At 42.9% G+C, this 25,538-nt stretch overlaps 1 protein-coding gene across 3 annotated transcripts in view; it reads right to left on the reverse strand.

Moving 5' to 3' along the window:
• Positions 1-25,538, reverse strand: part of IFT81 (intraflagellar transport 81) — a 230,547-nt gene that overhangs the window by 182,940 nt on the left and 22,069 nt on the right. The window lies entirely within an intron of this gene.

Genomic DNA, 25,538 nt, shown 5'->3' on the forward strand with positions numbered 1-25,538 from the left:
GTCCAATGGTATAAAATTATGTGACACCTGTAGTGTCAATATAATCACTGCTTCCCTAAATTAATTCATTGAGAGGTGTAGTTTGTAAAATTGGGTCACTTATGGGGGGTTCTGCTGTTTTGGCACCTCACCTCAATGTGACATGGCACTCTTAAACCTGTTCAGCAAAATTTGAACTCAAATATGGCGCTTCTTCCCTTTTGAGCTTTGCACTTTGCCTCAAAAGTAGTTTCCCTCCACATATTAGATGTCGGTATACTCAGGAGAAATAGCACAACAATTTGTATGGTGCATTTTCTTCTGTTACCCTTATGAAAATGCAAAGTTTGGAGCAAAAAATCATTTTTGTAGGAAAGACGCAATTTTTTTATTTTCATGGCTCGATGTTATAAACGTCTGTGAAGCACCTTGGGTATCAAGGTGCACCATACAGATCTAAATAAGTTCCCTGTGGGGTCTAGTTTCTAAAATGGTGTCACTTGTGGGGGGGTTTCCATTGTTTAGGCACAATATGGGCTCTCAAAAACGCGACATGGTGTCCACTAATTATTCCAGTAAATTTTACATTTAAAAAGTAAAATGGTGGCCGTGCGCCCAAACAGTAGTTTTCCCCACATATGGAGTATCAGTGTGCTCAGGATAAGTTGCACAACAAATTTGAGGTCCATTTTCTCCAGTTACCCTTGTGAAAATAAAAAAAATTGGGTCTATAGTAAAATGTTTGTGGGAAAAAAGTTAAATGTTCATTTTTTCCTTCCACATTGCTTCAGTCCCTGTGAAGCACCTGGAGGGGTAATAAACTTCTTGAATGTGTCTTTGAGCAGCTTGAGGGGTGTAGTTTTTAGAATGGTGTCACTTTTGGGTATTTTCTGTCACGTTGACCCCTCAAAGTAACTTCAAATGTGATGTGGTACCTAAAAAAATGATTTTGTAAATTTTGTTGTAAAAATGAGAAACCGTATAACCCTTCTAACTTCCTAACTAAAAAAAATATGCTTCAAAAATTGTAAAGTACACATGAAGAAATTGTTATTTTTTAACTATGTTGGGGGAAATAACTCTCTGATTTAAGGGCATAAAACTTAAAAGTTTGAAAATTGCTAAATTTTCAAACTTTTTACCAAGTTTCCGATTTTTTCACAAATAAACTATGTCATTTAGAATCAATATTACCACTATCATAAAGTACAATATGTCACGAAAAAATAATCTCAGAATCAGTGTGATCCGTTGAAGCATTCCAGAGTTAGGCTGGTTTCACATTTGCGTTTTTTGCCGCTGCGTTTTAGCGCAAAAAAACGCATGCGTTTTTTTCCCTATATTTAACATTAAAAACGCATGCGTTTTGCCGCGTTTGACGACGCATGCGTCGTTTCTATGCTTGCGTTTTGTTGCAGAAATGCAACATGTAGTAATTTCTAGAGGCGTTTTTTTGCGGCAAAAAAACGTATTGCTGTCTATGTAAACGCATGCGTTTTTAAGCACATGCATTTGGTTGCGTTTTAAACGCATGCGTTTCAATAGAAAAAAACAAGAATACACACTGATAAGCCACCCCCCACCATCAAGGTGATAAAGGGATCCAAACCCTAACCCTAACCCTACCCCTAACCCTAGGGATCCTAACCCTAACCCTACCCCTAACCCTAACCCTAGGGATCCTAACCATAACCCTACCCCTAACCCTACCCCTAGGGATCCTAACCATAACCCTAACCCTACCCTAACCCCAACCCTAGCTATTTCTATTTATAGTGGGTTTTCTAGATGATTTTGATGATTGGCAGCTGTCACACACTTTTCAGCATGCGTTTCAAAAACGCAAACGCATGAAAAAACGCATGTAAACGCGCCAAAACGCCGCGTTTTTTTACCGCATGAGAAAACGCATGCGTCTAAAAAACGCAGCGTTTGCACGCATTTACATGCGTTTTTTTCACCACCTGCGTTTGCGTTTTAAAAGCTGCGTTTTTAAACGCAAATGCGAAACTAGCCTTATTACCACAAAGTGACACTGGTCAGAACTGTAAAATTTGGCCTGGACAAGAAGGTGAAAATTGGCTCGGGGGTGAGGGGGTTAAACTTTTGTAATGCCTCATTGTTTCTTCACATGATATGTTTGTCACAGCACAGCTGTCGGGTGACTAGGGGCTCCTTCCCTGTCCCTAACACTAGGGGGCCACTAGCTCGCCCTGCTCCCCAGGATACTTCAGATGGCGAAGATGATGGGGCCTCCGCCCTTGCCTTATCTCCTGAGTTAGCCCTCTGTCTGTTCTCTTCCCCCACCCTGGGAAGATGGGCACTACTGTGCACCGTAGTACACCAACCCGATAAACAAGGCAACACAAACAAGGGTTAACAGAAAACTCCAGGGATATAAAATATTCACTCACATATAACAGAGGAATGCACCAGGGTGAGAAGATAGGGGAATAAATCAAAATAAAGAATGATAGGAAACTACTGCACATACAAACCAAACAACAGTCACAGATAACTCCTCCAACTCTCCTTCTCATATGAACTGCTTTCCCTCCGTTAGCCATGCAGCAAATGCTAGCTCTGGCAAGGATTTGTAACAGAGTCCAGATTATAAAGGGGAAGGGAGTGGCTAACCGAGGTTAGCTGTGAAGACAGGAACTTCCAACATGCCGATTAACCCCTGTTCTGCCAGAAGAAATAAACATTTAAAATGAAGAAGTGCTTCTTCTCAGCACCAGAGTAGGAGAAGTCAGACAATGCAGACTTCTGGCTCCACACTGTCGTGGTAACCCCGTGACAATGTCATTTTTTATTACATAATGCCTACATTCCCTGATTTCTTGACATTTCATTAATCAGACTTATAGTTACTAAATTGAATTTATAAAATATGAAATGTTGTAGAAGTGAAAGTCAGAGAAACATGACTAGCTTTTAGACGCCATAAACTTTCTTTATATTTGGATTGTAAAGTTGTAAAGAAAATACCTGCCAAAGCCCCGCATTAACATAGAGCATCTCCTTTAAGTTGGAAAGCCTAAAGCTTTTGGACTGGAAGAAATTACCTGATCTACACTTAGGTCCATATATATTTGGACAGAGACAACATTTTTCTAATTTTGGTTATAGACATTACCACAATTAATTTTAAACAAAACAATTCAGATGCAGTTGAAGTTCAGACTTTCAGCTTTCATTTGAGGGTATCCACATTAAAACTGGGTGAAGGGTTTAGGAGTTTCAGCTCCTTAACATGTGCCACCCTGTTTTTAAAGGGACCAAAAGTAATTGGACAATTGACTCCAAGGCTATTTCATGGACAGGTGCGGGCAATCCCTTCCTTTATGTCATTCTCAAGTAAGCAGATAAAGGGCCTGGAGTTGATTTGAGATGTGGTGCTTGCATTTGGAAGGTTTTGCTGTGAAGTAAACATGTGGTCAAAGGAGCTCTCCATGCAGGTGAAACAAGCCATCCTTAAGCTGCGAAAACAGAAAAAACCCATCCGAGAAATTGCTACAATATTAGGAGTAGCAAAATCTACAGTTTGGTACATCCTGAGAAAGAAAGCACTGGTGAACTCATCAATGCAAAAAGACCTGGGTGCCCACAGAAGACAACAGTGGTGGATGATCGCAGAATAATCTCCATGGTGAAGAGAAACCCCTTCACAACAGCCAACCAAGTGAACAACACTCTCCAGGAGGTTGGCGTATCAATATCCAAATCTACCATAAAGAGAAGACTGCATGAAAGTAAATACAGAGGGTTCACTGCACGGTGCAAGCCACCCATAAGCATCAAAAATAAAAAGGCTAGACTGGACTTTGCTAAAAACCATCTAAAAAAGCCAGCACAGTTCTGGAAGAACATTCTTTGGACAGATGAAACCAAGATCAACCTCTACCAGAATGATGGAAAGAGAAAAGTATGGCGAAGGCGTGGTACAGCTCATGATCCAAAGCATACCACATCATCTGTAAAACATGGCGGAGGCAGTGTGTTGGCTTGGGCATACATGGCTGCCAGTGGCACTGGGTCACTAGTGTTTATTGATGATGTGACACAGGACAGAAGCAGCCGAATGAATTCTGAGGTATTCAGAGACATACAGTGTGCTCAGATCCAGCCAAATGCAGCCAAACTGATTGGTCGTCGTTTCATACTACAGATGGACAATGACCCAAAACATAAAGCCAAAGCAACCCAGGAGTTTATTAAAGCAAAGAAGTGGAATATTCTTGAATGGCCAAGTCAGTCACCTGATCTCAACCCAATTGAGCATGCATTTCACTTGTTAAAGACTAAACTTCAGACAGAAAGGCCCACAAACAAACATCAACTGAAAACCACCACAGTGAAGGCCTGGCAGAGCATCAAAAAGGAGGAAACACAGCGCCTGGTGATGTCCATGAGTTCAAGACTTCAGGCAGTCATTGCCAACAAAGGGTTTTCAACCAAGTACTAAAAATGAACATTTTATTTAAAATTATTGAATCTATCCAATTACTTTTGGTCCCTTAAAAAACAGGGTGGCACATGTTAAGGAGCTGAAACTCCTAAACCCTTCCTCCAATTTTAATGTGAATACCCTCAAATGAAAGCTGAAAGTCTGAACTTCAACTGCATCTGAATTGTTTTGTTTAAAATTCATTGTGGTAATGTCTATAACCAAAATTAGAAAAATGTCTCTGTCCAAATATATATGGACCTAACTGTAAATGGATGCATAAATGGTTCTCGTGTCATTTTCTGGATAGCATTCTGCTTAAAAAAACAACAACTTTTGATAGGGCAGTAACTGATGTGTTCTTTGCCCTAAAAAGGATGTTAAGAATATGTGACCTCTTAATGTTTTCTCTCTAAACAGCAATGCTTAAGGGAGTATTCTCATGTAATGAAATTGGTATAGTTAGCTGAAAAAAAAAAATTGCTTATTTTCATATCTTCTGTCATTCTCCTGCTATGAGAGCTTCTATCTTGCATAGTGTACAGCTTGTGCAAAAGGAGGTAGACCACCACAGCCTGACAAGAATATGTAGTGGATACATTTCAGGCTGAGGAGTTAACTCATGAGATACTAGTCAGCTCATTCAAGCCAACTGATTTCTATACAGATTTCTATGGGCTGCTCAGCTCCTTACTCTTTTCCTGCCATCTATGTTATTTTTTTTAATTTTAGTTGCTTAGGCTAGTTTCACATTTGCGTTTAAAAACGCAGCGTTTAAAACGCAAATGCAGGTGGTGAAAAAACGCATGTAAACGCGTGCAAACGCTGCGTTTTTTAGACGCATGCATTTTCTCATGCAGTTAAAAAAAGCTGCGTTTTGACGCGTTTACATGCGTTTTTTCCTGCGTTTGCGTTTTTGAAACGCATGCTGAGAAGTGTGTGACAGCTGCCAATCATCAAAATCATCTAGAAAACCCACTATAAATGGAAATAGCTAGGGTTGGGGTTAGGGTTAGGATACCTAGGGTTAGGGTTAGGGTTAGGATTAGGGTTGAGCGAAACAGATCGGCCAATTTCAAAAGTCGCCGACTTTTGGCAAAGTCGGGTTTCGTGAAACCCGACCCGATCCCACTGTGGGATCGGGTCGGCGGTTGGCGAACTTCGCTCCAAAGTCGGGTTCCGTTATATATATATATATACTTCAGCGCAATATAGCAGAAAAGCCGGTAATTCAATTGCCGGCTTTTCATTTCTCCTGCCTAAACCCGACATGATATGAGACATGGTTTACATACAGTAAACCATGTCATATCCCCCCTTTTTTGCATATTCCACACTACTAATGTTAGTAGTGTGTATGTGCAAAATTTCGGCGCTGTAGCTATTAAATTTAAGGGTTAAATCGCGGAAAAAATTGGCGTGGGCTCCCGCGCAATTTTCTCCGCCAGAGTGGTAAAGCCAGTGACTGAGGGCAGATATTAATAGCCTGGAGAGGGTCCACGGTTATTGGCCCCCCCCTGGATAAAAACATCTGCCCCCAGCCACATCTGGAAGATGCGCCTATTCTGGCACTTGGCCACTCTCTTCTCACTCCCGTGTAGCGGTGGGATATGGGGTAATGAAGGGTAAATGTCACCTTGCTATTGTAAGGTGACATTAAGCCAGATTAATAATGGAGAGGCATCAATTATGACACCTATCCATTATTAATCCAATTGTATGAAATGGTTAAAAAAAACACACACAATATTGCAAAGTATTTTAATGAAATAAACACACAGGTTGTTGTAATATTTTATTATTCTCTTAATCCAGCTGAAGACCCTCGTTCTGTAACAAATTAAAAATAATAAACCAACAATATACATACCTTCCGTAGATCTGTAACGTCCCACGATGTAAATCCATCTGAAGGGGTTAAATCATTTTACAGCCAGGAGCTGTGCTAATGCACTCGCTCCTGCCTGTAAAACCCCGGGTACTGAATGGAAAGCAGTTTGATCTGTAGTTACCTTGAACTTTTACCAGGCTCCAGTTCATGAGGACATCCAGCAGAGGGCGCATCACCGCGAATGAAGGTAACTACAGGTCATTGACCTACATTACCTTCATTCCCCGGGGTTTTACAGGCACGAGCACAGCTGCATTATAGCAGAGCTCCTGCCTGTAAAATATTTTAACCCCTTCAGATGGATTTACATCGTGGGATGTTACAGATCTACGGAAGGTATGTATATTGTTGGTTATTATTTTTAATTTGTTACAGAACGAGGGTCTTCAGGTGGATTGAGAGAGCAATAAAATATTACAACAACCTGTGTGTTTATTTCATTAAAATACTTTGCAATATTGTGTGTGTGTTTTTTTTAACCATTTCATACAATTGGATTAATAATGGATAGGTGTCATAATTGACGCCTCTCCATTATTAATCTGGCTTAATGTCACCTTACAATAGCAAGGTGACATTAACCCTTCATTACCCCATATCCCACCGCTACACGGGAGTGGGAAGAGAGTGGCCAAGTGCCAGAATAGGCGCATCTTCCAGATGTACCTTTTCTGGGGTGGCTGGGGGCAGATGTTTGTAGCCAGGGGGGTCCAATAACCGTGGACCCTCTCCAGGCTATTAATATCTGCCCTCAGTCACTGGCTTTACCACTCTGGCGGAAAAAATTGCGCGGGAGCCCACGCCAATTTTTTTCTGCGATTTAACCCTTAAATTTAATAGCTACAGCGCCGAAATTTTGCACATACACACTACTAACATTAGTAGTGTGGAATATGCAAAAAAAAAAAAGGGGGATATGACATGGTTTACTGTATGTAAACCATGTCTCATATCATGTCGGGTTTAGGCAGGAGAAATGAAAAGCCGGCAATTGAATTACCGGCTTTTCTGCTATATCACGCTGAAGTAAATATAAAAATATATAGATTTCCCAATGACTTGCATTGGGTTTCGTGTTTCAGCCGATCCCCCGACCCCGACTTTTCAAGAAGATCGGCCGATTTCACTCGACTCGACTTTTGAGAAAGTCGGGTTTCGCGAAACCCGACTCGACCTCAAAAAAGGAAAAGTCGCTCAACCCTAGTTAGGATCCCTAGGGTTAGGGTTAGGATCCCTAGGGTTAGGGGTAGGGTTAGGGTTTGGATCCCTTTATCACCTTGATGGTGGGGGGTGGCTTATCAATGTGTATTCTTGTTTTTTTCTATTGAAACGCATGCGTTTAAAACGCAACCAAACGCATGTGCTTAAAAACGCATGCGTTTACATAGACAGCAATACGTTTTTTTGCGGCAAAAAAAGCCTCTAGAAATTACTACATGTTGCATTTCTGCAACCAAACGCAAGCATAGAAACGACGCATGCGTTGTCAAACGCGGCAAAACGCATACAAAAAAACCGCATGCGTTTTTAATGTTAAATATAGGGGAAAAAAATGCATGCGTTTTTTGCGCTGAAACGCAGCGGCAAAAAACGCAAATGTGAAACCAGCCTTATATAGCACGATTAATATTTTAGCGATTTACAGACATTGTCATCACTGTCCGTTTGGGGTTCACAATATAAATTACCTATCAGTATGTCTTTGGAGTGTGGGAGCAAACCCATGCAAACATGGGGAGACTATATAAACTGCTTGCAGATGTCCTTGGTTGGATTTGAACCCAGTACTGCAAGGCTACAGTACTAACTACTTAGTCACCATGCTGCCCTATTGACTTGTTATCAGTCTCTGTCCTCCACCATTGGCAGCTGTCAAAGCACTTCTACTAATCCCTGCTCTCACTTTCCTAAAGGTACCTTCACATTAAGCGATGCTGCAGCGATAGCGACAACGATGCCGATCGCTGCAGCGTCGCTGTTTGGTCGCTGGAGAGCTGTCACACAGACCGCTCTCCAGCGACCAACGATGCCGAGGTCCCCGGGTAACCAGGGTAAACATCGGGTTACTAAGCGCAGGGCCGCGCTTAGTAACCCGATGTTTACCCTGGTTACCAGCGTAAAATGTAAAAAAAACAAACAGTACATACTCACATTCGCGTCCCCCGGCGTCCGCTTCCTGCACTGACTGAGCGCCGGCCCTAACAGCAGAGCGGTGACGTCACCGCTGTGCTGTACTTTCACTTTCACTTTACGGCGCTCAGTCAGTGTGGGAAGCGGACGCCGGGGGACGCGAAGGTGAGTATGTACTGTTTGGTTTTTTTACATTTTACACTGGTAACCAGGGTAAACATCGGGTTACTAAGCGCGGCCCTGCGCTTAGTAACCCGATGTTTACCCTGGTTACCAGTGTAAAACATCGCTGGTATCGTTGCTTTTGGTGTCAAACACGACGATACACGCCGGTCTGACGACCAAATAAAGTTCTGAACTTTGTTCAACGACCAGCGATATCACAGCAGGATCCTGATCGCTGCTGCGTGTCAAACACAACGATATCGCTAGCCAGGACGCTGCAACGTCACGGATCGCTAGCGATATCGTTTAGTGTGAAGGTACCTTTAGCCATATGCTTAAACAAAAGCCCTGTTATCTCTATATAGAAATCCGTTGTTGATCAAAACGTTTATGATGACCAAAAAATTATTGTTGGACAGCTTTATACCTCTTTGTAATCAGACTTTGTAGGTCTTTAGCAGTAGACACACGGGAAAGACAAAATTATGATAAAATAGGATTACTGCTACATATAAATATTTATCTCTTCTTTTGGGTGTTAAAACTCACTATATTGTTAATCTTTCTCAATAATTAGAAATAATAATTTCTATGTAAAAGGACGCCTAGCTAGAAATTCCAGCCAATGAGAATATCTGTTGCTTTTTCGTGTATTACCATGGATTTTTTAGGAATAAAATATTAGCCTTTCAGGGTATGTGCACACGCTGCGGATTACTCTGCAGATTTTTCCGGACTGATTTTGGTAAATCCTGCGGATTACCTGCGGAATTACCACGGATTTACCGCGGGTTTTTTTGCGGTTTTTGTGCGGATTTCACCTGCGGTTTTACATCTGCGGATTCCTGTTACGGAGCAGGTGTAAACTACTGCGGAATCCGCAAAAAGAATTGACATGCTGCGGAATAAACAACGCTACATTTCCGTGCGTTTTTTCCGCAGCATGTGCACTGCGGATTTTGTTTTCCATAAATTTACATGGTACTGTAAAACTCATGGAAAACTGCTGCGAATCCGCAGCGGCCAATCCGCTGCGAATCCGCAGCAAAATCCGCAACGTGTGCACATAGCCTCATAGAAATAGATGAACGATGCCCTTTTCTCTTAATTCTGCATTACACTGCCACCATGCATCAAAGCACTCACAGGTGAGCTGAATTTCTTCATGAATCCATGTACAACGTGCAAGACAACGGATACACTTGCATCAGGGAGAATACAAACATGAGTCATTAAAAACAAACAACTGCATCAAAGATGATCTTCTGTAAAGTCTCTGATGCTTCATATATAGAGCTCTTGGAACGTACCAATTTTCTTTGACGAGATCCAGCTGGTGTAGGGAGTATTACAGGCAATACTTCAAGAGAAAAAGTATGCAAATTAGATATCTTCTGGACACATCAGGCCAAAGTTTTGCCTGAGATAGCAAAAGGGCTAAAAACAGTGGCTCATGGGCTGCTCCAGGGCCCATCCCATGCCTTGATATCAATGCTGTCTGCCTCCTCAAAATGCCAATAGCGGTGAATACATTCGTGGAGGACAGAGCCGTCTGCTTCTTTTTCCACGAATCAGCGAGTGTGACTGAAGGCCCCGTCACACATACCGATTTACCAACGATCACGACCAGCGATACGACCTGGCCGTGATCGTTGGTAAGTCGCTGTGTGGTCGCTGGGGAGCTGTCACACAGTCAGCTCTCTCCAGCGACCAACGATCAGGGGAACGACTTCGGCATCGTTGAAACTGTCTTCAACGATGCCGAAGTCCCCCTGCAGCACCCGGGTAACCAGGGTAAACATCGGGTTACTAAGCGCAGGGCCGCGCTTAGTAACCCGATGTTTACCCTGGTTACCAATAAAAACAAACAGTACATACTCACCATCTGATGTCCGTCAGGTCCCTTGCCGTCTGCTTCCTGCTCTGACTGAGTGCCGCCGTAAAGTGAAAGCAGATCACAGCGGTGACGTCACTGCTGTACTGTGCTCTCACTGTACGGCGGCAGTCAGTCAGAGCAGGAAGCAGACGGCAAGGGACCTGACGGACATCAGATGGTGAGTATGTACTGTTTGTTTTTTTTGGTAACCAGGGTAAACATCGGGTTACTAAGCGCGACCCTGCGCTTAGTAACCCGATGTTTACCCTGGTTACCAGTGAAGACATCGCTGGATCGGTGTCACACACACCGATTCAGCGATGTCAGCGGGACCTCAACGACCAAAAAAAGGTCCAGGCCATTCTGACACGACCAGCGATCTCGCACCAGGGGCCGGGTCGCTGGTACGTGTCACACATAGCGAGATCGCTACTGAGGTCGCTGTTGCGTCACAAAACTTGTGACTCAGCAGCGATCTCGCTAGCGATCTCGCTATGTGTGACGGGGCCTTGAGACAGCAGACAGTGGTGACATTACTACATTGCGTCTGTTGTGCGGAGTCAGTGTCCCATAGAACAAAAGCAGAGCACAAGGAGAACGTGATCGGGGAGTAGTTTATATATATTTATGGGAAGGTTGCCTGTACATAGGGAGCTATGTGAGGGCTCATATTGTATAAAGTGAGGCGAGGCTATGTGGGGGCTCGCACTGTATATAGGGGGATTATGCAGGTGCTTATACTATATATAGTGGCTATGTGAGGGCTCATACTATATATAGGGGTGTAGGGTTTCACTCGTTTTCAGGCAGCTGGTAGCGTTCACACAGGTACAAAAAGGAATTACAGTTAAGACCAAGCAGGTGAAGTTTATTATCTCCATTAGCTTCAGAGGACTCAAGGCAAAACAAAAACAGCTTTTCTGGCATTACGGTAACGGTATGACAGAAGAAAACAATGTCCTCAGAAAGTACAGGGTCACCAGTTTACAATTAAGTCTATTCAATTCTGCAATCAAAGGTCCCTTTACAGAGCCAAGTCCCATAGGTGTTTTCTCTTCTACTCCATCCAGGACCTGTCCAGCTGCTTTATTACAGGGAGGCCAAGTGAGGGCTCATACTGTATGTAGAAGGGCTATGTGGGGGCTTACATGAAATTTATGGGGCAATGTGGTGGCTCATACTGCATATAGGAGGCTACGTGGAGGGCTCATACTGTATAAGGGCTATGTGGGTACTCACTGTATAAATGGGGACTGTGTGGAGGCTCATACTGTATATATTGTGGGACTGTGTGGGGGATACTTAATTCTGCTCAATACTATGCGACATAAATGCTATTATATAATAATTAATTGCTTCTGCAATAGACACAAAGGGTTTAATATATATATATATATATATATATATATATATATATATATATATATATATATATATATATATATATATAAAAGCAGCGTATAGCGGTGCAATTAGAAAAGTACATTATCACAGCCAAAGCAAAGTGGGAAAGAGATTTGGGTCTCCTATCTGAGGAACAATGGGAAGAGGTGCTAAATCTAAATGCTAAATTATCATTGTCCGAATCACAATGACTGTCCAAAATCTTTCTTAGGGTACCGTTACACTAAACGATTTACCAACGATCACGACCAGCGATACGACCTGGCCGTGATCGTTGGTAAGTCGTTGTGTGGTCGCTGGAGAGCCGTCACACAGACAGCTCTCCAGCGACCAACGATGCCGAAGTCCCAGGGTAACCAGGGTAAACATCGGGTTACTAAGCTCAGGGCCACGCTTAGTAACCCGATGTTTACCCTGGTTACCATTGTAAATGTAAAAAAAAAAAAAACACTACATACTCACATTCCGGTGTCTGTGCCGGCCGTAAAGCTCTGCTTTTACTTTACGGCCGGCGCTCACAGTCAGTGCGGGAAGCTGACGGCGAGGGACGTGACAGACACCGGAATGTGAGTATGTAGTGGGTTTTTTTTTTTACATTTACAATGGTAACCAGGGTAAACATCGGGTTACTAAGCGCAGTAACCTGGTTACAAGCAAACACATCGCTGGATCGGGGTCACACACGCCGATCCAGCGATGACAGCGGGTGATCCAGCAACGAAAGAAAGTTTCAAACGATCTGCTACGACGTACGATTCTCAGCGGGGTCCCTGATCGCAGTAGCGTGTCAGACACAGCAAGATCGTAAGTATATCGCTGGAACTTCACGGATCGTGGCGTTGTAGCAACCAAAGTGCCACTGTGAGACGGTACCCTTATTCACAGAGTATATAAGACCCGAGCATCCTATTTAAAATTGGTATGAGTGGACAACACGTGTCCAAGATGTGGGAAAAATGACGCGTTCGCCTAATGCACATGATGTCATCACAAGTCCCTAACTCACATACCCAAAGTGTTATTTTTATTTTAGTTTTATTTTATTTTTATTTTATTTATTTATTTTTTATTTTTTTTGGGGGGGGGGGGTTTAGGAAACAAAAGGATCCTAGATAATTATAAGCAAATGCTATAATTTTCTGTATTATAATGCAATACACGAACAGTCAGATGGAATTCACTTAAATTTGTGTTCATGCATATAAATTGTAGAAAGCGAAAAATACCTATGATGAATGTTAATATGAACCAGTTTTCATTTGGTTCTCAATGACTTAGTCTACGTTCACATTTGCGGTCAGCGCCGCAGCGTCGGGCGCCGCAGCGTCGCCGCATGCGTCATGCGCCCCTATATTTAACATGGGGGCGCATGGACATGCGTTGCACTTGCGTTTTGCGCCGCGTGCATCACTGCGGCGCACGCGTCCGGGCGCAGAGGACGCAGCAAGATGCATTTTTGCTGCATCCAAAATCAATCAAAAAAAGGACGCATGCGGCGCAAAACGCAGCGTTGTGCATGCGTTTTGCTGCGTTTTTGTTTGCGTTGTGCGTTGCGTCGCCGACGCTGCGGCGCACAACGCAAATGTGAACGTAGCCTTATATGTTTTTTTGTGTGTTTGTTTTATTTAGTTTTGTTTGTTTCTAAAAACAAAATTAAAATGTGAATGTATCTTGATATTTTTCACAATAAAAAAAAATATTGGATTAAAAAAATAATAATAATTAGCATTAATATGTGAATATTTAAATTGAGCGGAATTAATTTCAGCCTATTGGTTCAGCTGTCCTTAACAGCCATGATCTCTCATGTGGCCCCTCAGGAAATCAATTGTCCACCCATACACTAAAAAGAATAAAACTATCTCTGGTGCCACCTATAGGTAGTTTTCATTTAAATCATTGTCAAAGATGTTAAGAAAGAAGTGCCAGCAAGTTTCATTTCTTAAACTGTCCTAATAATATATGCACGTGACTTACTGATCGCAGCCATCCCTGGTTTCCAGTGTCGCTCCGGTACTCTTCTTGTCTACATTTCCTGTAAACAAACTAAACGCCGCACGCTGAGGTTTTTGTGTGGGAAGCAAGTCACTATCTCTGTATAAGACTATGGCACATCGTTCTTAGGCTCTATAAATTTACATTGAAGGAAGTAGCTCTACCCTATACAAAGGTCAATTGCGCAAATGGTAATATGGCAATGAAGAGCACGGACGGTTTTAGACAAAGTGCGGCCCTGCGCAAACGTTTAAAGTGGGGCCCCAAATGCTAATATATTGCACCATCAGACAGAAACATTTCTGTTGTATTTACAAGCGCTAAATTCAGGCCGCTAAACGAGCGTGATCGACAATATTGAAGTTGTTCGACACTTGTTTCCCAGCCTCCTTAGGGTCTGTGCACACGTTCAGTAATTGACAGCGCTTTGGACGCAGGTGAATCCGCATGTGTTCATTGAACCGTGCTGATTCACTGCATCCAATACATTGTACAGGTGAAATTTATCTTGCGGAGACTAAAAGATAAATTGACACGCTGCGGCCTGGAAAGACAAACCGCATGTCTGTCTCCGCTGGTGAGCTGCGGCCATCTGTGCACGCATAGTGCTGCTGCACAAATACGCAACGCCAACCCACACCATTTACTGTGCATCTACCTTTACTCCAGCTGAGGAAGAATGATTGGTACAGATAGTCCTCGATACAGTACAATGCAGGTCCCGCATAGTACATATAGTAAAATGCACTCCTCATGGTCCTTCGTAGAGTATACTGCAGCCCCCTAAGAGTATACTGCAGCCCCCCTCAAAGTGTACTGCAGCCCCCACACATAGTATAATGCAGCCTCCTCAGAGTACACTGCAGCCCCCTAAGAGTATACTGCAGCCCCCCTCAAAGTATACTGCAGCCCCCCTCAAAGCATACTGTAGTTAGTGCTCAGAGATTTAGTTTTTCGTCGCCTCAGTTGCATGATTTACGGCTGCTGGACAGCAAGAATTCCCTAACAAACAGGCATTCCTCATGTATTCAGGCTGTCTAGCAGTCGCAATTCATGCAGCTGCGGCAAATAAAACTAAATCTCCGAGCACTAACAAATACTCGGAGACCACCTGAGCTTGATCGGGAAAACCCGAACGAGTATACTCGCTCATCACTAGTAATCATTCCAAGTTTGAAAATTGCTATTTTTTTAGTTTTGTCAAATTTTTGATTTTTTTTTATAAATACACACAAAACATATTGACCTAAATTAACCATTATCATAAATTATAATGTGTTGCGAAAAAAACATTCTCAGAATCACTGGGATATGTTGAAGCGTTCCAGAGTTATTACCACATAAAGTGTCATTGGTCAGATTTAAAAAATTTGGCCTGGTCACTAAGGGGATAACAAAGATTAAATCCTAAGTGTACTACCACTTTCCAACAAATTACTAAATTATGATCCAGAGTTGGTTCAGATGCCAATATGTAGGCTATGTGCACATGGTGCGGATTCGTGTGTGGATTTTTCTGCACCATTTTTGCAAAATCCGCAGGTAAAACGCACTGCGGATTACCTGCTGATTTACTGTGCTTTTTGTGTGGATTCCACCTGTGGTTTTACACCTGCGGATTCCTGTTGAGGAGCAGGTGTAAACCGCTGCGGAATCCGCACAAAGAATTGACATGCTGCGGAATGTAACCTGCAGTGTTTCCGCGCGGTATTTTCCGCAGCATTGGCACAGCGGATTTGGTTTTCCATGGGTTTACATGGTATTGTAAACTGCAAACGGCCAATCCGCTGCGGATCCGCAGTCAAATCCGCACCGTGTGCTCATAGCCTTAACCCCTTAGTGACAGAGCCAATTTGGTACTTAATGACCGAGCCAATTTTTACAATTCTGACCAGTGTCACTTTATGAGGTTATAACTCTGGAACGCTTTATCGGATCCCGCTGATTCTGAGATTGTTTTATCGTGACATGTTGTACTTCAAGTTAGTGGTAACATTTCTTCGATATTACTTGCGATTATTTATGAAAAAAATGGAAATATGGCGAAAATTTTTAAAATTTTGCAATTTTCAAACTTTGTATTTTTATGCCCTTAAATCAGAGAGATATGTCACAAAAAATAGTTAATAAATAACATTTCTCACATGTCTACTTTACATCAGCACAATTTTGGAAACAAATTTTTTTTTTGTTAGGGAGTTATAAGGGTTAAAAGTTGACCAGCAATTTCTCATTTTTACAACACCATGTTTTTTTTAGGGACCACATCACCTTTGAAGTGATTTTGAGGGGTCTATATGATAGAAAATAACCAAGTGTGACACCATTCTAAAAACTGCACCCCTCAAGCTGCTCAAAACCACATTCAAGAAGTTTATTAACCCTTTACGTACTTAACAGGAACTAAAACAATGTGGAAGAAAAAAATGAACATTTTTCTTTTTTTTGCAAACATTTTACTTCAGAACCATTTTTTTTAATTTTCACAAGTGTAAAAACAGAAATTTAACCACAAATTGTGTTGTGCAATTTCTCCTGAGTACGCCGATACCCCATATGTGGAGGTAAACCACTGTTTGGGCGCACCGCAGAGCTTGGAAGTGAAGGAGCACCATTTGACTGTTTCAATGCAGAATTGGCTGGAATTGAGATCGGACGCCATGTCGCGTTTGGAGAGCCCCTAATGTGCCTAAACAGTGGAAACCCCCCACAAGTGACACCATTTTGGAAACTAGACCCCCCAAGGAACTTATCTAGATGTGTGGTGAGCACTTTGAACCCCCAAGTGCTTCACAGAAGTTTATAACGTAGAGCCGTGAAAATAAAAAATCGCATTTGTTTTCACAAAAATGATTTTTTCGCCCACAAATTCTTATTTTCACAAGGGTAACAGGAGAAATTAGACCACAAAAGTTGTTGTGCAATTTCTCCTGAGTACGTCGATACCCCATATGTGGAGGTAAACCACTGTTTGGGCGCACCGCAGAGCTTGGAAGAGAAGGAGTGTCGTTTTACTTTTTCAATGTAGAATTGGCTGGAATTGAGATCGGACGCCATGTCACGTTTGGAGAGCCGCTGATGTGCCTAAACAGTAGAGACCCCCCACATATGACACCATTTTGGAAACTAGACCCCTTAAGGAACTTATCTAGATGTGTGGTGAGCACTTTAAACCCCCAGGTGCTTCACAGAAGTTTATAACGTAGAGCCGTGAAAATAAAAAAATCGCATTTTTTCTACAAAAATGATCTTTTTGCCTCCAAATTTTTATTTTACCAAGGGTAACAGGAGAAAATGGACCCCAGAAGCTGTTGTACAATTTGTCTTGAGTACGCCGACACCCCATATGTGGGGGTAAACCACTGTTTGGGCGCATGGCTGAGCTCGGAAGCAAAGGAGCGCCATTTGACTTTTCAATGCAAAATTGACTGGAATTGAGATCGGACGCCATGTCGCGTTTGGAGAGCCCCTGATGTGCCTAAACAGCAGAAACCCCCCAAAAGTGACCCCATTTTGGAAACTAGACCCCCCATGGAACTTATCTAGATGTGTAGTGAGAACTTTGAATGCCCAAGTGCATCACAGAAGTTTATAATGCAGAGTCGTGAAAATAAAAAATATATATTTTTTAACAATAAAGATTTTTTAGCCCCCAAGTTTTTATTTTCACAAGGGTAACAAGAGAAATTGGACCCCAAAAGTTGTTGTCCAATTTGTCCTGAGTATGCTGGTACCCCATATGTGGGGGTAAACCACTGTTTGGGCGCACGGCAGAGCTCGGAAGGGAAGGAGCGCCATTTTGGAATGCAGACTTTGATAGAATTGTCTGCGGGCGTTATGTTGCGTTTGCAGACCACTAATGTACCTAAACAGTAGAAACCCCCAACAAGTGACCCCATTTTGGAAAATAGACCCCCCAAGGAACTTATCTAGATATGTGGTGAGAACTTTGAATGCCCAAGTGCTTCACAGAAGTTTATAATGCAGAGTAGTGAAAATAAAAAATATTTTTTTTCCCACAAAAAATATTTTTTTAGCCCCCAAATTTTTATTTTCACAAGGGTAACAAGAGAAATTGGACCCCAAAAGTTGTTGTCCAATTTGTCCTGAGTATGCTGGTACCCCATATGTGGGGGTAAACCACTGTTTGGGCGCACGGCAGAGCTCGGAAGGGAAGGAGCGCGATTTTGGAATGCAGACTTTGATAGAATTGTCTGCGGGCGTTATGTTGCGTTTGCAGACCACTAATGTACCTAAACAGTAGAAACCCCCAACAAGTGACCCCATTTTGGAAAATAGACCCCCCAAGGAACTTATCTAGATATGTGGTGAGAACTTTGAATGCCCAAGTGCTTCACAGAAGTTTATAATGCAGAGTAGTGAAAATAAAAAATATTTTTTTTTCCCACAAAAAAGATTTTTTTAGCCCCCAAATTTTTATTTTCACAAGGGTAACAAAAGAAATTGGACCCCAAAAGTTGTTGTCCAATTTGTCCTGAGTATGCTGGTACCCCATATGTGGGGGTAAACCACTGTTTGGGCGCACGGCAGAGCTCGGAAGGGAAGGAGCGCCATTTTGGAATGCAGACTTTGATAGAATTGTCTGCGGGCGTTATGTTGCGTTTGCAGACCCCTAATGTACCTAAACAGTAGAAACCCCCACAAGTGACCAAATTTTGGAAACTAGACCCCCTAAGGAACTTATCTAGATATGTGGTGAGAACTTTGAAAGCTCAAGTGCTTCACAGAAATTTATAATGCAGAGTAGTGAAAATAAAAAAAAATATTTTTTTCCAACAAAAAAGATTTTTAGCCCCCAAGTTTTTATTTTCACAAGGGTAACAGGGGAAATTGGACCCCAAAAGTTGTTGTCCAATTTATCCCGAGTACGCTGATGCCCCATATGTGGGGGTAAACCACTGTTTGGGCGCACGGCAGAGCTCAGAAGGGAGGGAGTACCATTTGACTTTTTTAGCGCAAAATTGGCTGTCGTGTTTGGAGATCCCCTGATGTACCTAAACAGTGGAAACCCCCAAATTATAACTCCAACCCTAACTCCAACACACCCCTAACCCTAATCCTTAACCCGATCCATAATCCTAATCACAACCCTAACGATAATCACAACCCTAACCCCAAAACAGCCCTAATCTCAACCCTAACCATAACCCTAATCAAAACCCTAAATCCAACACACCCCTAACCCTAATCCCAACCCTAACCCTAATCCCAACCCTAATCCCAAACGTAACACTAATCCCAACCCTAATCCAAACCCTAACCCTAATCCCAACTCTAACCCTAACTTTAGCCCTAAACCTAACTTTAGCCCCAACCCTAACCATAACTTTAGCCCCCGTCGTCACAAAAAAAGTTCAATGTAACCTTTTTTTTGTACGTCGCGTCCGCTATTTCCGCGGATGCGTGGCCGTAACTCTGCCCCCTCCTCCCCAGGACATAGACTGGGCAGCGGATGCGTTGAAAAACTGCATCCGCTGCCCACGTTGTGCACAATTTTCACAACGTGCGTCGGTACATCGGGCCGACGCATTGCGACTGCCCCGTACCGACGCAAGTGTGAAAGAAGCCTAAGGCTACTTTCACACTAGCGTCGTACTCGGCCCATCGCAGTGTGTCGGGCCGACGTACCGAGGCTAGCGTTGTAAGCGCCGCACAACGGGTGCAGCGGATGCTGTTTTTTCAACGCATCCGCTGCCCCATTGTGAGGTGCGGGGAGGCGGGGGCGGAGTTCCGGCCACGCATGCGCGGTCGGAAATGGCGGACACGTCGCACAAAAAAGTTACATGTAGTTTTTTTTGTGTCGATGGTCCGCCGAAGCACGACGCATCCGTCGCACGATGGATGCGACATGTGGCAATCCGTCGCAATGCGTCGCTAATACAAGCCAATGAAGAAAAAACGCATCCTGCAAGCACTTTTGCAGGATGCGTTTTTTCTCCAACGACGCATTGCGACGGAAGCCAAAAAACGCTAGTGTGAAAGTAGCCTAACCCTAACCCTAGCCCTAACCCTAACCCTAAATTTAGCCCCAACCCTAACCCTAACTCTAACTCTAACCCTAACCCTAACTCTAACCCTAACCCTAACTCTAACCCTAACTCTAACCCTAACTCTAACCCTAACTCTAACCCTAACCCTAACCCTAACCCTAATTTTAGCCCCAACTTGTCTTCTCCTGCCGGCCGGCAGATGGCAGCAGATGGCGGGCGCACTGCGCATGCGCCCGCCATGATGAAAAAGCCGGCTGGCAGGAGAAGACAGAAGAGGACCCAGGGACCCCGGGTGAGTATGATAGGGTCCCCGAATCCCCCTATTTCTCTGTCCTCTGATGTGCGATCACATCAGAGGACAGAGAAATAACTGATCGCTTTTTTTTTTTTTTTTTTTTTTTTGCGGTCGCCGGTAAACTGTTAATTACCGGCGATCGCAAAGCAGGGGTCGGTGCAAACCGACCCCGATCATGTTCTTTGGGGTCTCGGCTACCCCCGGCAGCCGAGACCCCAAAGAACATCCGGGTGCCGGGCGGCGGGCGCACTGCGCGTGCGCCCGCCATTTTTTCCCGGAAAAAAGATGGCGGCGCCCATGGGGAGACACGAGGAGCACCAGGGGAGGTAGGTAAGTATTGGGGGGCTATTGGGGGCCATCGGGGACCACATTTCTCTGTCCTCCGATGTGCGATCACATCAGAGGACAGAGAAATTAAACGGCAAATCGCGTTTTTTTTTTTTGTTGCGACCGCCGGTAAACGGTTAATTACCGGCGATCGCAACTCGGGGGTCGGTAAAAACCCCCCGAATCATGTTCTCTGGGGTCTCGGCTACCCTCGGCAACCGAGACCCCAGAGAAAATCCGACTCTGGGGGGCGCTATTCACTTTTTCCACAGCGCCGTTAATTAACAGCGCTGTGGATTAAGTACCCTTAGCGGCCGCCGTTAAAAGGCGTATCGGCGGTCGTTAAGGGGTTAAGCCTCATATCAAAAGCAAGCCATATGTATTGTATAATGTATGGCTGTTACTAACCAAACCTTAAAGAAAATCTCCTTAACTAAAAATGAACTAAAAACTCTTAGGCCATGTGCACACGTTCAGTATTTTTCGCGTTTTTTTCGCTATAAAAACGTGATAAAACTGCGAAAAAAATGCTAACATATGCCTCCTATTATTTACAGTGTATTCCGCATTTCTTGTGCAAATGTTGCATTTTTTTCCGCGAAAAAATCGCATCGCGGAAAAAAAAGCAACATGTTCATTAAAAATGCGGAACTGCGGGGATTCCGCACACCTAGGAATGCATTGATCTGTATACTTTCCGCACGGGGCTGTGCACACCATGCGGGAAGTAAGTAGATCATGTGCGGTTGGTACCCAGGGTGGAGGAGAGGAGACTCTCCTCCACGGACTGGGCACCATATAATTGGTCAAAAAAAAAGAATTAAAATAAAAAATAGTGATATACTCACCTTCGATGTCTTCCCGCCTCTCAGGTGCATGCTGCCGCTTCGGTTCCTATAGCTGGTGTGCGGTGAAGGATCTGCGATGACGTCGCGGTCCTGTGATTGGTCGCGAGACCGGTCACGTGACCGCGATGTCATGGAAGGTCCTGCGCACACACACCAGCTATAGGAACGGACGCCGCTGAGGAGATCAGCTGTCTGCAGGTGAGTATAAGCATTTTTTTATTTTTTTTATTATTTTTAAACATTCTATCTTTTACTATAGATGCTGCATAAGCAGCATCTATAGTAAAAAGTTGGTCACACTTGTCAAACAGTATGTTTGACAAGTGTGACCAACTTGTCAGTCAGTTTTCCAAGCAATGCTACAGATCGCTTGGAAAACTTTAGCATTCTGCAAGCTAATTACGCTTGCAGAATGCTAAAAAAAACGCGAAAAAAACGGGAAAAAAAAAACGCAAAAAAAAAAAAAATGCGGATTTCTTGCAGAAAATTTCCGGTTTTCTTCAGGAAATTTCTGCAAGAAATCCGGACGTGTGCACATACCCTTAAGGAAATCCATCTAATGATGTCAGCACGGTCTCGGAGGGAGACAGCAGTTTAATCAATCAGATATCTCACTCTTCTCTGACCTTTGAAACAACACATACACTTGATTTTAGTAGTTTGGTTTCTAGACTGAGATTCATCACAAGCAAATACATAATGCAAGACAACTAAGTTATAAATTGTATAATACACAGTTTTTGTTACCAAGAAAGTAACCTAGCACAGAAAATTATACAAATTGCCTTATTCATAACTTATCACTGTTCATAAATATTCAACCAATTTCAATATTATCCTGTTAAACATTCTGGAGAAACAGTATGTAATAGGTTATGAAGATGTGGAGCTACTTGCAAATAAGACACCGTTACTATATCCTAGTATTTAGCAAGGAGTGCAGCAAATAACTCATATATAACAGCCTAGAGTCAAAAACATCTCTTTTTCGCTAATGATCTCTATCATAAACATATTCAAACGCATCAAAAATGAAAATTAACACACTGGCGCTAATGGTGAGTAAATAAAGGAAAGCTGCTGATACCAGACAGGTGCCGTGCCGCACCTGTCACACACACTGGTGCACAAGAGACGATCAAAGGAATAAGGTATCGCGCTAAAGCAGATTGGAAATATGGGTATACCACAATCCTACCACATTCACAGACTGTTAATAATAGAGATAACAATGTGGATAGCAACCGTATGCAGAGTTAGTGAAAGCGACTCCGCTCCTTACCTAGGTCGTGTAAGATGTGTAGGATGATGACGCTAGGGGTAAGAGCCGGCGAATGTTACTGGGGGCTCTGGACACCAGACGGCAGGAGAAGTGGTGGTAGCTGGGATGGCTGAAGGACGCGCAGAGCCAGAAGCGCCCCGGCCGGTGGCGATCCTGGATGCGCGGTTGAAAAAAATGGCCGACGCTGCTCTGCAGCGTGTGACGTCACAAAACTACGGAGCCTGGATGGGGCAAAAAAGCTAACCAACGCGTTTCGAGGGACACAATCCCTCTTCGTCACCCGTCACAACTCTTCTCAATCACTATGTTTCCAAGTAAAACAACACCTATACTCACCTCTATTTCGAGCGCAGTAACAGTGATGTTGTCACGCGAGCCCTGTGGCCAAAGGCCGTTTCACACTTCCCTCCTTCAGACAAATCAGACATCTGGAGGAAGTCAGAACTGCAACTGCTTTCTTACTACCTCCAGATGCCCTGATCTCAATCCTATTGAAAATTTATGGGCAAAGCTGAAAAGGCCGGTGCGAGCAATGCTACCTACAAACCTGGATCAGTTACACCCTTTTTGTCAGGAGGAATGGGCCAAAATTCCGACCAAATATGGTGAGAAGCTTGTGGAAGGATATCCCAAACGTTTCACCCAAGTCATTCAGTTAACTGCAATGGTACCAAATACTAATGAAATGTATGTAGTTTTTAACTCTGCAGTAAGTAATAAAAATGACTTAAAACATTCTCTCTCTCTCAATTATTTTGGCACTTGGCAAATATTAATTATGGTAATCCTAAAACAGGAAATATTTATACTGATTTAATGTCAGATATTGAGAAAACATGCATATGTGTCTTTTTATATAGTGTATGTAAACTTCTGGTTTCAACTGTATGTAGTAGTACTTCACCTTCTTTACTCACGATACTATTTCGAGGGGGCACCTTACGGTGAAGATATGCCTCCATCCCAGATTACTGTGCCTTTTGTGCTATGTCCTTTTATATGGCCTCTTTCTTGGTGAATTTGACATTACTGTAGTTAGCCAATGTGCTCATTTGGTTTATTTTACTTCCAGAGATATTGGGATTTTAAATTTAATTAGGTTATCAATTCACAAAAGTTACAGGGTGTGCAAAAATATTGTCTGTCACTTCTGAAATAGCTTTTCAGCAATTTATCAAAAAATGAAATTTCGTAATTGATTGGACATGTTGAGAAAATTACATTACATCATCAGTTTCTGAGAAGCTAATGGGACTACGACAACTTCCTGGATACCAAATATCACAGAAATAAACAGGAGAAAAAAGAAAACCGTAAATAAATATTTGCTTATTTCCGCAGTGTGACAAGAGCTGTGCAAAACTGGAAAAGGTCGTAAATGATTTGAAAAATAAAGCATGCAGCAAAATTAGCAACTTTTTTTACAACATAATTCTGCCACCTATCTCTTACTAGAGCCACAGCAATCAAAGTATTTTAAAATTGTAAGATACAATGATCTAACTCAGAGTTTTTTCAGAACACATTGGCAAGACCAGACACTTACAATATGGTAAGCAACTAAAGTTCATTTCCTCCCAGCATTGGGGCTCAAAGTGCGAGCACCGGGTAGGTTCAAAAAAGCTATTAACCTGCAGACTAGCCCCACATCTGCAGGTTATAGAGATCAGCAGGTTTTTGCAATGTAATCTGAAGACAGCATGAGGTAAGGGTTAAAACACAGATTTCAGCATGGCTCTCTTATCAAGCTCCAAGGTTTTGTTTGCTTACAATGATTGCTTTAGCACCAGTAGCTTATCATTGTTGGGACTAGCTGGCCTGTGAGCTCTGGTCCGACACACCGCCTCCTGTGATAGGCACCGCACTGTCTGTGCTATTTGTGCAAAAACGGCCTGGTGGGCGCGGGGGCAGCTTTCTCAGCCCTGCTTCATACTAAATCTAAAAGCGCTGATTATTTGAGAACGGCTGCACCCAGTAATGCAAGTGATACATCCTTGAATTCAGCTTCTTTGCCTACATCATGCTGCTTTCAGATGAGGTAGCAAAAACCTGCTGACACATTCCCTTTAATAGCATTTTTTTTCTAGTAGTCTGTAAAATGCATGCAGAGTGCAATCTATTGTTAAATAGCATATGACCTTCCTATTAGACTTTGGAAAAAGCTTAGATAATTCTATGCAATCATTTCAAGATATTGATAAGAACAGCATTATAGGAAACAGCTATGACTTCTTATTCACTGCATAAACACTAAAGTATCCAATGACATGGTACAGGGGTGATGCACTGGTAACGACCCTTTTATTGAAAATAATCATAGAATCAAAGAATGTTACAGTTGGAAGGGGCCTCATTTGGTCCCCCCCCCCCCCCCCCCCCGCTCAATTAAGGATTCACTAAACCATCTCAGACAGATATCTGTCCAGCTTTGGATTTGAAGACTTCCCTTGAGGTAGAAATTCGTGAAAGCAGATTCTCATGCAGATCAGCATCTGGACCATAACTTGTAACAGCTCATTTACATATAAAAATCATGATTTTTCTTGAATAATCAGATCAGAGATATCAAGGTTTTCCCTAACAAACAGGCAATCCCCATATGTATTCAGGCTGTCTAGCAGCCACAAATCATGCTGCTGCGGCGACTCAGACATAATCTTCGATCACGCCAAAAAAACTCGGAGAACACTCGAGCATGCTCGGAAAACCCGAGTAATAATAATCTTTATTTTTATATAGTGCTAACATATTCCGCAGCACTTTACAGACAGAGTACTCTCGCTCATCACTAATAAGTACCTATCGCCTATACCAGAATCAAGTCAAAATCATTCTTTTTAGAATTTTGACAGGCCTTCAATTGTGCCAAAAATCGATACTCAATT

The sequence above is a fragment of the Ranitomeya variabilis genome, chromosome 1 (genome assembly GCF_051348905.1).
Source record: "Ranitomeya variabilis isolate aRanVar5 chromosome 1, aRanVar5.hap1, whole genome shotgun sequence".
Classification (NCBI taxonomy): Eukaryota; Metazoa; Chordata; class Amphibia; order Anura; family Dendrobatidae; genus Ranitomeya; species Ranitomeya variabilis.